Source organism: Coregonus clupeaformis, unplaced genomic scaffold, assembly GCF_020615455.1.
Source record: "Coregonus clupeaformis isolate EN_2021a unplaced genomic scaffold, ASM2061545v1 scaf1216, whole genome shotgun sequence".
Classification (NCBI taxonomy): domain Eukaryota; kingdom Metazoa; phylum Chordata; class Actinopteri; order Salmoniformes; family Salmonidae; genus Coregonus; species Coregonus clupeaformis.
Window position 1 is genome coordinate 101,434 of NW_025534670.1, and position 13,143 is coordinate 114,576.

The 13,143-nt window shown below is 43.6% G+C and overlaps 1 pseudogene; it reads left to right on the top strand.

Annotated features, from left to right (window-relative positions):
* The first annotated feature begins 10,061 nt into the window (after positions 1 to 10,061).
* LOC123486434 overlaps positions 10,062 to 13,143 on the top strand; it is a 37,728-nt pseudogene continuing 34,646 nt past the window's right edge.

Below are 13,143 nucleotides of genomic sequence, written 5' to 3' on the forward strand. Positions count from 1 at the left end.
GGTGTTTACTAACACTGTTTGGAATCCAGTGAAGTCGTTCATCTGATATCTGAAATGGCACTCCCATGGCTGAGATTAAGCTCCATATTTGTTATGGTTTTTGGCCAAATATGCACAGAGCACATTGACCCACTTAAACTCTCAAAGGTCTCAAATTCAAGCGTGAGTGTTTTGGGTAACGCTTTATTTCACATAACTAATTTTCTTATTACTGCAGTTGATTAACAGTGCGAAGTAATGAATTGTTGTGATTATAAACACAACATGTATACGGGCTACAAGTGTACCCAAACAATCGACAAAGACTTCAATATGTTGGATGTTGATGTATTGTAAACGTTACGGCTGGGAAGTTTCTGTGGTGTGTCGTGTCTGTCCATCAGGCGAGTGGGCGGTCCGAGGTGACGATGACTGCCATCAAAAGTTCCAAGGCTGCACCCCGAGCAAGAGGCTAATGTGCCCCTGGACATCCCCGACAGGTCAGTGACATCACCACCAGCCTTGAGGCCAGGGGAGGAGAGGGAGAGGGGAGAGGGTGGAGGAGGGGAGAGAGAGAGGGATGGCTCTCAACATGCACTATGATGTCAGGAATAACCAGCGCAGGTGCACATATCCTTTATTGCCTCAGTCAGGACATTTTCTTCAGGAGGAAAGTTATTTTTGTAAGTCTGTATGAGTGATAGAGTGATACCGTGGGGATCCCACTATGTGTCTGTGTTGAGTAATACACTGATACGGTAGTGACATAGCTCATCAACCCACAGTTGTTAGCATTACGTAATTGTTAATAAGGAAGTACTGATTGGCTGCAGTATTCTGTCTTGCCTTTTCTCCAGAGTTACAGGGAAGCAGGGATAAGACTAGTGAGTCTCTGCTTTTGTACCATCCTCTACATTCTGAATAGGGCCCCATTCAACTATAAACTCTTTCTGGTCTGAGCAGAGGCTTGTTTGAGTTACCATGTTGAGAGATGACATCTTCCTCCTGGAACAGAGAAACAAACAGGGCTCGTAATGAAAGTGCTGGCGATAGACTGTTCTGTTTTGTGATCTGTCTTTCCCTTCAACACTATATATACACAGAGAGGCTGTAGAGTGAAGATTTAAGATCTGCAGGAACTGGCATCAACTGGCATGGAAATGCTTACATCGGACTCACAGGGTGCTAACTGCAAGCCTTCACCATCTGCTACTTGGTGTGTAGTCTGTCAGGATGTTAGTTTACCAAGTGCTACATGTCCTTGTATAACACAGCAGCCAGTGGCTGTGGCTCTGACGTGTTTTAGTTGGATCTCTTGTGTGAATAACCTTGAGAAGGGATGCCAGTTGGAAGTTAGCTAAGCAGCCCTGGCTGCTACATGGCTCAGTGTGAAATCACCATAGCCTGTGAGGAGTTTAAACATGAACATCACTGACAGATATTTTTAAGAGAAATTGATTTTGTGCTGAGTAGTTGTTTTCTGTTACCTCACCATGTCTCCTGAGGTTAGATACACTCTTAGAAAAAGGTGATATCAAGAACCTGAAAGGTTATTCTGCTGTCCCTATAGGATAACCCTTTGAATTACCCTTTTTGGTTCCAGGTGAACCCTTTTGGTTCCAGGTAGAATCTTTGGTTCCATGTAGGACCCTTTCCACAGAGTGTTCACATGGACCCAAAGTAGGGTTCTTCTTGGAACCAAAAAGTGTTCTCCCTGGAACCAAAAGTGTTATCCTATGGGGACACCCAAATAACCCTTTTAGAACCCTTTTTATAAGAGTGTAGTGAGCCCTGGTCTCCTTCTGATAATCTACTCAGGTTACATCAAGTGTTTGAATCTAACAATTGTACCCCATCGCTCATCTAACGACCCCAGTCCAAAGAGATAAACACAGTTCTCTAGAAACAATAACACTCCCCTAGCTCTGTTACATCAACACTCTACACAGTTCATGATGTTTCTATAGTTTTTACTTGTAAAAAATTGCACAATGTTAAATAAAGGTTAAATAAAATAAAATAACAAATAAAAATATGATTTAAGAGAGGGAAACTGTAATTTATGCACAGAGAGAGCAGCGTTATAGTACTTGCCCCCACCTTCCCACAAGTCTCTCTATCCTAGATGGAGAAAAAGAAAGGATTCTGTCGGTAAATTACTATCATTCCCTTGGCAGGAGAATTCTGAGAAGACAACATCTCATAAGATCTGGGAGGGTGCAGCACGTCTTTGATGGGCACTTCTTTTAATAGAAAAGATAATTGCTGAGAAAAGAAATTAAGTAACTGGAAAGCTGGATATAAATCTATAAAGGTCAAAGGAAATGAAATTAAACACATTTATGAGAGGAAGAGAGAGGGTGTCGAGGGTGAAGCTCAAAATGAAATAGAGGGGATGTTAATGGCTTCTCTCTCTTTGAAAATCTATCTATTTATCTGAGTTACTGGAAGCCCTCCTGTTGTGGCCCGGTCTATCAACAGAACAGGAAGTGGCCTATGGTTGATGTGATGTGGCCTGGCTGGCCTGGCTGGAGGACAGTGGGTCCAGGACCCAGGAGCCAGGCCCTCACTGGCACCCAGCTCAGTACATGTGTGGCCGCCACAGTTGAAGCTGCCCAGCACCAGAGCCAGGCTTGTTTTAACTGGCCCAGTCCTGACCACAGAACACCCCCACAGACCCCATCCCCAACGCAGCTATCCGTACTGGAGAATTCTGCACTTTATGTTTTCCTTTTGTGTGAAAAGGAACTTACAGGAGCATAATGCAGTCAAACCAGCTTTATGACTCCTGGAGTAATCTTGGCCCAAGGCGTACCTAAGGTATTTTTGAACGTGCGCTGTTATTCTACTGGCTGATTGAACTTACATTTGGGTATAATGGTCTGATGGGTGGATAGGGGGTGTTTGAATCGATATATTACAAAGGTTCTGTTGCTATTTGAAATACATCTACAGTGATATTACACTGGGGCAGTTTTGACTATCACAGAATGTTATGGCTGTTGAGAGGTCAAACAAGAACCAGACTGAATTTATACTAAACAAAAACACAAATGCAACATGCAACAATTTGCAACTCGATTTTACTGAGTTACAGTTCATATAAGGAAATCAGTCAACTGAAAAAAAAAAATGTATGCCCTAAATCTATGGATTTCACATGACTGGGCAGGGCACAGCCATGGGTGGGCCTGGGAGGGCATAGGCCCTCCCACTTGGGAGCCAGGTGTCAACTGATATTGAATACTTATCGTTCTAGTGAGATTCCGCAACCAATCATATTATATTATATTGTGATATGTTTAAAAGTTGACAGCTATTTCAAATCAGCTGTCAGAAGCTGCATGACGAGCAGTTTATTTTGAGCCAATCAAAACTCAATATTCTATCCTAGTCCCTCTCCTAACCTCACATTTCTACACCAGTGGGCTCCAACATGTTGAAAAGGAGCTAGAACGGAACATGAAGAGCTACCGCCATTCTATGGAAGAAAAACTATGTTTCAAATCGTCATGGGAAGTTGTATAAAATTTAACAAAAAAAGAGAGAACTGGATATAACACTCACTTATCTATCCGAACATGCTGTGAAGGTTTTGAGGGGAAGATTAACGCCAGGATTTGGTGAGTTTTCATAAGGAGACCCAGCCACTAGCGATTAGGCTAGTTAAGCTATTGCTAGTATTTTGTGTGTGTTCATACTGAACCAAGCATACGCTCAAGCTGTTAACATTTAGGCTAGCTCAGCTATCGATCAGTTGAAATAGCAAGCGTTAGTGATCATGCTAATCATGCATGGCAAACTATTTTAGTTTTCATACTTTTATAAAATGTGATTAGCTATTATCATAATCCATTTTGGTACGCAGTTATGTTTTAGATGACTTTCAAGAAATGGTGTATAGGTATAAGCACTAGCGCTTTCCATTTGCCCAGGCTAGTCTATTGTTCAGTCCACGTGCGCCTGGTGCTGTAGTTGTGTAAAGATCTTTCCATTTGCCCAGGCTAGTCTATTGTTCAGTCCACGTGCGCCTGGTGCTGTAGTTGTGTAAAGATCTTTCCATTTGCCCAGGCTAGTCTATTGTTCAGTCCACTGCGCCTGGTGCTGTAGTTGTGTAAAGATCTTTCCATTTGCCCAGGCTAGTCTATTGTTCAGTCCACGTGCGCCTGGTGCTGTAGTTGTGTAAAGATCTTTCCATTTGCCCAGGCTAGTCTATTGTTCAGTCCACGTGCGCCTGGTGCTGTAGTTGTGTAAAGATCTTTCCATTTGCCCAGGCTAGTCTATTGTTCAGTCCACGTGCGCCTGGTGCTGTAGTTGTGTAAAGATCTTTTGCATTGCTCAGGCTAGTTTATTGTTTAGTTCAAGTTTTATTTTCTTAAGCTAAGAGCTATATTAATGTTTATATGAAAGGTACTCATGGTATATATAGTGTGTGATCCTGTTTGTAAAACAGGTCCGTTTGTTGTTGTATGGATTCAGTTCCACCAAGGATGGCGAGCCGCCTAACCCAGGACATCCGTAAGAAGATTTGCTGCGAAGATTTCATTTTCCTTTTCCTTGGAGGACACTGAATTTGCACTGCCATACTACGGTGTGGTAGGATTCTTTGTTGCAAGACATCATTGCACCATACATTGCAGTGGGACTGACATAAGCACATACCACTTTTAAACACCTTACAGTGTTTATTGATATGCACAGTCACTCACATTTGATTCCATCTCATAGTGGTTTATAAGTCAGTATTTGTGAATTGGAGTTGTGTTTTTCTGTGGATTCATGTTTATTTTATTTGTATTGAACTTTGAACATTGAAAGCTGAGCTACCCTCAGATTAAAATAGTTGGGTGCACCCTAGTAAACTTAGGCGGGCTATATGGCCGATATCTAAGTCTATTGTACTGTTGATGTATTGAATTCATATTGAGCTCATTGTACAAATGTCACATCAATATTTACTCAAAGTGATTCTTTTTTTTGTAAATTTTAATTACAAATGCAAGCCGGCATTCTTTTCCCTAAATTATTCAGTTGTGCGGTCTTCATTTCTCACTACTTCTCAGTAAGCGAACCTAACTGGTCCAATAGAGTTTAAGCTTAAACATGTGTTAAGCAATTGTTACACAGGCCCACCCACTAGGGAGCCAGGCCCAGCCAATCAGAATGAGTTTTTCCCAACAAAAGGGGCTTTATTACAGACAGAAATACTCCTCAGTTTCATCAGCTGTCCGGGTGACTGGTCTCAGACGATCCCGCAGGTGAAGAAGACGAATGTGGAGGTCCTGGGCTGGCATGGTTACAAGTGGTCTGCAATTGTGAGGTTGGTTGCGACTTACTGCCAAATTCTCTAAAACAACGTTGGAGGCGGTCTTATGGTAGAGGAAATGAACATTAAATGATCTGGCAACAGTTCTGGTGGACATTCCTGCAGTCAGCATGCCAATTGCACTCTCCCTCAAACTTGAGATATCTGTGACATTGTGTTGTGTGACAAAACTGCCATTTTAGAGTGGTATTTTATTGTCCCCAGCACAAGGTGCACTTGTGTAATGATCATGTTGTTTAATCAGCTTCTTGATATGCTACACCTGTCAGGTGGATGGATTTAAATTGGCAAATTAGAAATGCTCATTAACAGGGATGTAAACAAATTTGTGCCCAACATTTGAGAGAAATAACCTTTTTGTGTGTATGGAACATTTCTGGGTTCTTTTATTTCAGCTCATGAAACATGGGACCAACACTTTACAAGTTGCGTTTCTATTTTTGTTCAATATATACAGTGGGGGGAAAAAATATTTAGTCAGCCACCAATTGTGCAAGTTCTCCCACTTAAAAAGATGAGAGAGGCCTGTAATTTTCATCATGGTACCACGTCAACTATGACAGACAAAATGAGATTTTTTTCTCCAGAAAATCACATTATAGGATTTTATGAATTTATTTGCAAATTATGGTGGAAAATAAGTATTTGGTCAATAACAAAAGTTTCTCAATACTTTGTTATATACCCTTTGTTGGCAATGACACAGGTCAAACGTTTTCTGTAAGTCTTCACAAGGTTTTCTACACACTGTTGCTGGTATTTTGGCCCATTCCTCCATGCAGATCTCCTCTAGAGCAGTGATGTTTTGGGGCTGTCGCTGGACAACACGGACTTTCAACTCCCCTCCAAAGATTTTCTATGGGGTTGAGATCTGGAGACTGGCTAGGCCACTCCAGGACCTTGAAATGCTTCTTACGAAGCCACTCCTTGTTGCGGGCGGTGTGTTTGGGATCATTGTCATGCTGAAAGACCCAGCCATGTTTCATCTTCAATGCCCTTGCTGATGGAAGGAGGTTTTCACTCAAAATCTCACGAACATGGCCCCATTCATTCTTTCCTTTCACGGATCAGTCGTCCTGGTCCCTTTGCAGAAAAACAGCCCCAAAGCATGATGTTTCCAACCCCCATGCTTCACAGTAGGTATGGTGTTCTTTGGATGCAACTCAGCATTGCTTTATCCTCCAAACACGACAGAGTTGAGTTTTTACAAAAGTTCTATTTTGGTTTCATCTGACCATATGACATTCTCCCCAATCCTCTTCTGGATCATCCAAATGCACTCTAGCAAACTTCAGACGGGCCTGGACATGTACTGGCTTAAGCAGGGGACACATCTGGCACTGCAGGATTTGAGTCCCTGGCGGCGTAGTGTGTTACTGATGGTAGGCTTTGTTACTTTGGTCCCAGCTCTCTGCAGGTCATTCACTAGGTCCCCCGTGTGGTTCTGGGATTTTTGCTCACCGTTCTTGTGATCATTTTGACCCACGGGGTGAGATCTTGCGTGGAGCCCCAGATCGGGGAGATTATCAGTGGTCTTGTATGTCTTCCATTTCCTAATAATTGCTCCCACAGTTGATTTCTTCAAACCAAGCTGCTTACCATTGCAGATTCAGTCTTCAGCCTGGTGCAGGTCTACAATTTTGTTTCTGGTGTCCTTTGACAGCTCTTTGGTCTTGGCCATAGTGGAGTTTGGAGTGTGACTGTTTGAAGTTGTGGACAGGTGTCTTTTACACTGATAACAAGTTCAAACAGGTGCCATTAATACAGGTAACGAGTGGAGGACAGAGGAGCCTCTTAAAGAAGAAGTTACAGGTCTGTAGAGCCAGAAATCTTGCTTGTTTGTAGGTGACCAAATACTTATTTTCCACCATAATTTGCAAATAAATTCATTAAAAATCCTACAATGTGATTTTCTGGATTTTTTTCTCAATTTGTCTGTCATAGTTGACGTGTACCTATGATGGAAATTACAGGCCTCTCATCTTTTTTAAGTGGGAGAACTTTGCACACATTGGTGGCTGACTAAATACTTTTTTTCCCCACTGTAATGTGCATTTGGAGCAATACTGTGGATATATACTGTACAGTTTGATTTAAAGGCCATTAGCAATAATGTTTCCCCAGCAGAAGCTTATTGTTGAACATAGCTACATCAAAATGCTTTTTAGATATATTCTTACAAATTAATGTGGCAAATCAAAACTAAATGTAGATTAATTACAGAACTGAACAATGGAGTTCAACCTTGAGAATGTTGGTTACTAAAAGTAATCCGTCCTCTTGCTATTTTCACCCTTGTTTGGTCTTTATCCATTTGCTTTCCTTTGAAACCATATCGCATATGTTTCCATTTTAGGACGCACTGGATAATTGGACATAACTTTGGACTTTACCACAGTCAACTGGAACGTGATCTAGCTAGCACTATTCTGCAAAACGATGATGTATGAATAGCTTCATCCAGGACACTGGTCATTATGGTCCTGGACTAGGCTTAAACTGTGTCCAGGAAACTGAACCTGTGAGTCCAGCCTCTGGACTGGGTTTAATGAGAGTGAACGCTGAGTCCAACCCCCAGGTCCAAACCAGGCATGTGGGGCCAGTTTCCTCCCCTCTACCTCATTATGAGAAACCAAGCAGTTTCAACTGGAGAAGTTAGATGCAGTAGTCCTCAGAGCTAATCTGTAGTGATCTGGTTCTCAATTTATTTTCTGAGATTTTTACAAATCAATTAAAAATGAAAAGCTGAAATGTCTCGGAGTCAATAAGTATTCAACCCCTTTGTTTTGGCAAGCTTAAATAAGTTCAAAAGTAAAAATGTGCAATAAGTTGCATGGACTCACTGTGTGCAATAATACATTTACATTTTAGTCATTTAGCAGGACGCTCTTATCCAGAGCGACTTACAGTTAGTGAGTGCATACATGTTTTTAGGTTGTTTTTAAATATTATTTTTCATAATAGTGTTTAACATGATTTTTTAAAGAACTACCTCATCTCTGTACCCCACACATACAATTATCTGTAAGGTCCCTCAGTCGGAGCAGTGAATTTCAAACACACAGATTCAACAAAGACCCGAGGGAGGTTTTCCAATGCCTCGCAGAAATAAGGGCACCTATTGGTACATGGGTACAAATAAAAAAAGCTGACATTGAATATCCCTTTGCGTATGGTAAAGTTATTAATTACACTTTGGATGGTGTATCAATACGCCCAGTCACTACAAAGATACAGGCGTCCTTCCTAACTCAGTTACCGGAGAGGAAGGAAACCGCTCAAGGATTTCACCATGAGGCCAATTGTGACTTTAAAACAGTTACAGAGTTTAATGGCTGTGATAGGAGAAAACTGAGGATAGATCAACAACATTGTAGTTACTACACAATACTAACCGAATTGACAGAGTGAAAAAGAAGGAAGCCTGTACAGAATAAAAATATTCCAAAACATAATGTTATGGGTATGCTTGTAATCGTTCCGGACTGGGATGTTTTTTCAGGATAAAAAAAGAAACGGAATGGAGATTAAGTACAAGCAAAATACTAGAGGGAAACCTGGTTTAGTCTGCTTTCACCAGACACTGGGAGATTAATTCACCTTTCAGCAGGACAATAACCTAAAACACAAGGCCAAATCTACACTGGAGTTGCTTACCAAGAAGAGAGTGAATGTTCCTGAGTCGCCAAGTTACAGTTTTGACTTAAATCTACTTAAAAATCTATGGCAAGACCTGAAAATGGTTGTCTAGCAATGATCAACAACCAATTTGACAGAGTTGAAGAATTTTGAAAAGAATAATGTGCAAATGTTGCACAATCCAGGTGTGGAAAGCTCTTAGAGACTTACCCAGAAAGACTCACAGCTGTAATCGCTGCTAAAGGTGCTTCTACAAAGTATTGACTCGGGTGTAGTAAATTAGATATTTCTGTATTTAATTTTCAAAACATTTGCATAAATGTCTAAAAACATGTTTTCACGTCGTCATTATGGGGTATTGTGTGTGTAGATGGGTGAGAAAAAACATCTATGTAATCCATTTGGAATTCAGGCTGTAACACAACAAAATGTGGAATAAGTCAAGGGGTATGAATACTTTCTGAAGGCACTGTAATTGAAATACTTTTTGTCACTCATATTGTTATTTGTTCTATAATAGGCCCACCCTACACTCAGAAAAAAAAGGTGCTATCTAGAACCTAAATGGTTCTTCGGCTCCAGGTAGAACCCTTTTGGGTGCTGTGCAGGTGCTGACAGCTCTCTCCCTCGTAGTCCCCACCCTAGGTTTGTTCTGTCAACTCTGTTGGATTTGAACCCGTAATGCTTGTTTAGAATTTAAAATGTACAATTAGGATTGTTTGAGAAGGAGGCAGGCAGTTTGTCAGGAGGAGTTAGGTCACTGACACAGTGAGTCAGACAGTCTGACTCTGGCCTGCAGGTGATCAGGTGCTGCACAGCTCTCTCCCCAGTAGTCCCCACCCTCGTGTGAAAGACAGAGCCCAGTGGTGTGAAGAGATCTGTCTCAACCTGCAGCTCGGATCACAGCCATCACTTCCTCCTCCCTGCCCAGCCCAGCTCACACTTGTTATTCTAACCATCGCTAGCTGTGACATCAGATCCCCACCACCGCCTTGGGTTTCGCAAGCCTCAGTCAGGAGCCAAGTCCAGAAAGTTCCCAAAGTCTTCTGAGTGGGGTAGAAACGGAAGAGTCAGAGATGGGTGAGAAATAGTGTGTGTCTCTCTGTGAAAAGCCCAAATGAGGTCAGCAGCAGGGTGTTTTATCCACATTGCTCAGCAGTGAGCAGCAGCACGGCGTCGGTGTGAGGTGAACAATGGGCCAGTCTGTAATGAGCCAGGGGCCGGGCCGGCGTCCTCTCTGTGAGGCTGTTAGCTGTTAGCATCAGGAAACACAGACAACTCTCCCAGGACTAGTGCGGTAGGCTGCTGGTGAAGGTAAGACCTAAGAGCGTCTCATCTGTCTCTCAGTGTGGTGTATTCCCATGGCTTTGTGTGTGGCGTCTACATCAATTCTACCCAAATTATTTTAATTATGTGGAAAAATCCACACATGCATTTTTACTGTAGATATGTATTTGCTTTGGCTCGAACAGGGATCCCATACTGCCAAAGTTATGTCACATTACTGGGTGCTTTCCATTGGTTATTTTACATGAGTGGTCAAAGTTTTCATGTTGCCTATTATCTTAGAAATACATTCTGGCGTTTAGGTTTTTCTTCTCCAAAGAAAGCGTTTTTCCCCCCTCTGTTGCCATATAAGCTTTAGCTGCAATGATTAATCTTCCGCTGGTAAGCAGAAAACACCTGAGGTAACTACTGGTATTCCACGCCTAGTTTCTCTCAATGTGCAGTCAGCAGTGTTGAGAGGAATTCACAGCAGCTCTCAGTGCCAGACTCTTCGAGCTGTTTAGTGAGCAGAATTATTATTTTGCTATTTGGGAGCAAATAAAGTAACGCGTTGTAAGGAATGGTACCATGATGTTTCTGACCCAGCCCCCCTACTCTTGTTCCAGGTGCCAGTCTGCGTCCCCACCCCCCCATTCTCTCTGCCACACAGGGCGGTGCCACCCCAGCTCAGCGACAGCGAGGACAACAGGAGCACGTCAGATACGTCAAAACAGACGGCAGACTCTTGGGCCGGGCCGCCTGGAGCCAAGACCGCTAGCCTCTGCAGCGGAGCCTCCCTCTCCTGTGACCTACCGTCCCAGAGCCGACTTACCAAGTCCAAGAGCATTGGCTGCCTGGACAAGCTCTCCATCTACAAGCCCTCTGGTGGGGCTCAGGTGGGTCAGGAGGCCCAGAGGGGCCAGGAGGAGCAGAAAGAGAACCAGAAGCAGGAGGATCTTCCTGGGGGTGGACTGAGTGGTGGGCCCCTGAGCTGGAGCACCCTATCCCTGGGACCCTCGTCCAACCACGTCCTGAAGCGCACCCTCTCTCTCAGCCGCCCCGTGTCGGGGGGCATCCTCTGTGGCCATCCGTAGAAGATCTCAGAATGGGGAGTGCAGGAGGGTGGCTCTGCCTAGGATGAGCCTGTGTCTGGAGAAGAGGCCTGTAGGTGAGCGTGTGGGCAGCAGCGAGGGCTGCCCCAGCCTCCTCTCCTCACCTTGCAGTGAGAAGACCTTTGACTTCAAGAGCATCCGGAGGATGAGTATGGCTTTCTCAGAGTGCTCCTACCCAGAGACGGAGGAAGAGGAGGCAGCCTCAGACAGGGAGGGCTTGGGCCGCTTCCAGAAGAGGCCAGGAAAGACCGACTCCTCTGCGTTATTCATGCACTCCCTGTCTGCGCGGAAGGAAACGTCTGCTGTACTCAATCGGATACAAAAGATCGAGAAGGTGCTGAAGGAGAGCCCCAGCCAGCCACCGCGGTATCTTAGTAACTGCTATGCACCAGACAAAACGAGACAGAAGTCTTTTACAATAGGTGGGATCGAGACTTGGACAGTAGGGGCACCAGTAAACGCAGCAGTATATGTTCCGTGGCCACAGAACCAGAGCGCCCCGCCGGCATCTGATAAACTCTCCAGACAGAGGTTCAGTGTGAGCTCAACCCGGTCAGAGACCGAGAGCCCAGAGCCCCCATGTCAACAGACCCCGGAGGGCATGCCAGTCAACCCCCTGCCCAAACCTAAACGCACCTTTGAGTACGACGCCAACCGCAACCACAAGGGCATGTGCCCAAGCAACCGGACTACCTCCTGGCAGTGCCTCTGAGGAGTCACCACCCCTGCTGCCCACCACTCCCCGCACCCAACATGACGCAAAATCTGACAAGGACGGGAGCACCCAAGAGACTACAGGACAGGTGAGAATAGTCACGTCACCTCTAGATGTGTACACGCTTGGAAAAAGGGTTCCTAATAGGTTCTTCGGCTGTCCCCATAGGAGAATCCATTTTGGGTCCAGTTAGAACCCTTTTTTGATTCCAGTTAGAACCCTTTTAGTTTCCATGTTAGGAACCCTCTGTAGAAAGGGTTCTTTCTATCTGGAACCAAAAAGGGTTCTTCAAAGTGTTCTCCTATGAGGACAGCTGAAGAACTCTTTAAGGTTCAATATTACACTCTTAGAACAGAATGTGCTGTCTTTTATTGTAATGGTATGTGTCAGTAAGTACACGGTTCAGTGAACTGATGTTTTTGTGTTGTGCTTAGTGCATTCTCAGACAGTACAAACGTGTATCTTATCCCCCGGGCCCTCCCTCTCCCTCAGAATCAGCCATGCTGATCAAACAACATGGTGAACAGGAGATGCTGATTTATGTAGCTGCACAACAAAACATGGGTCCTGCAGGCTGCAGTAAAAACAGAGAGGCAGCGAATTTGTTTAGTTCCTTTCTGAGAGTTGCACATGGACGACTAGAACATTTATTTGTCTTGGATTTGTAAATGTCTCTAACATGTCCTGAGAATGTTTTTAGGGGGGTAAGGATCACAGACCAAGCGTTTACTTTGTTGGTGTTCTAGTGTATTGAATTATTGGCCTTTTGTCTGTCTCTGGCTGTAGTCAGATAGACAGTAGAGCGGTCGCACTCACTTCATATTGATGCTGCTAACTGAATTGGTTCCACCAAGTCTGCCTCTGTTCAGCGTTTGATAATAAGCAGATAAATGTTGAATCTGCTGTTAATTTTCTCAAGGCCTCAATGTTTTCCTGCATTAGAAAGATGGTATTTTTGGCCTCATATGAAGAGTATCGCATTGTTCTATTGATATTGCTTATAGCTTTTTTTTCTTCGGCTTTTCTAATATGAGTTGTCTAGAATGCTGCCATTGAAATGGAATATGTTAAATTGAGTTTCTGCCATTTTTCCAGTGTTCTTTTGT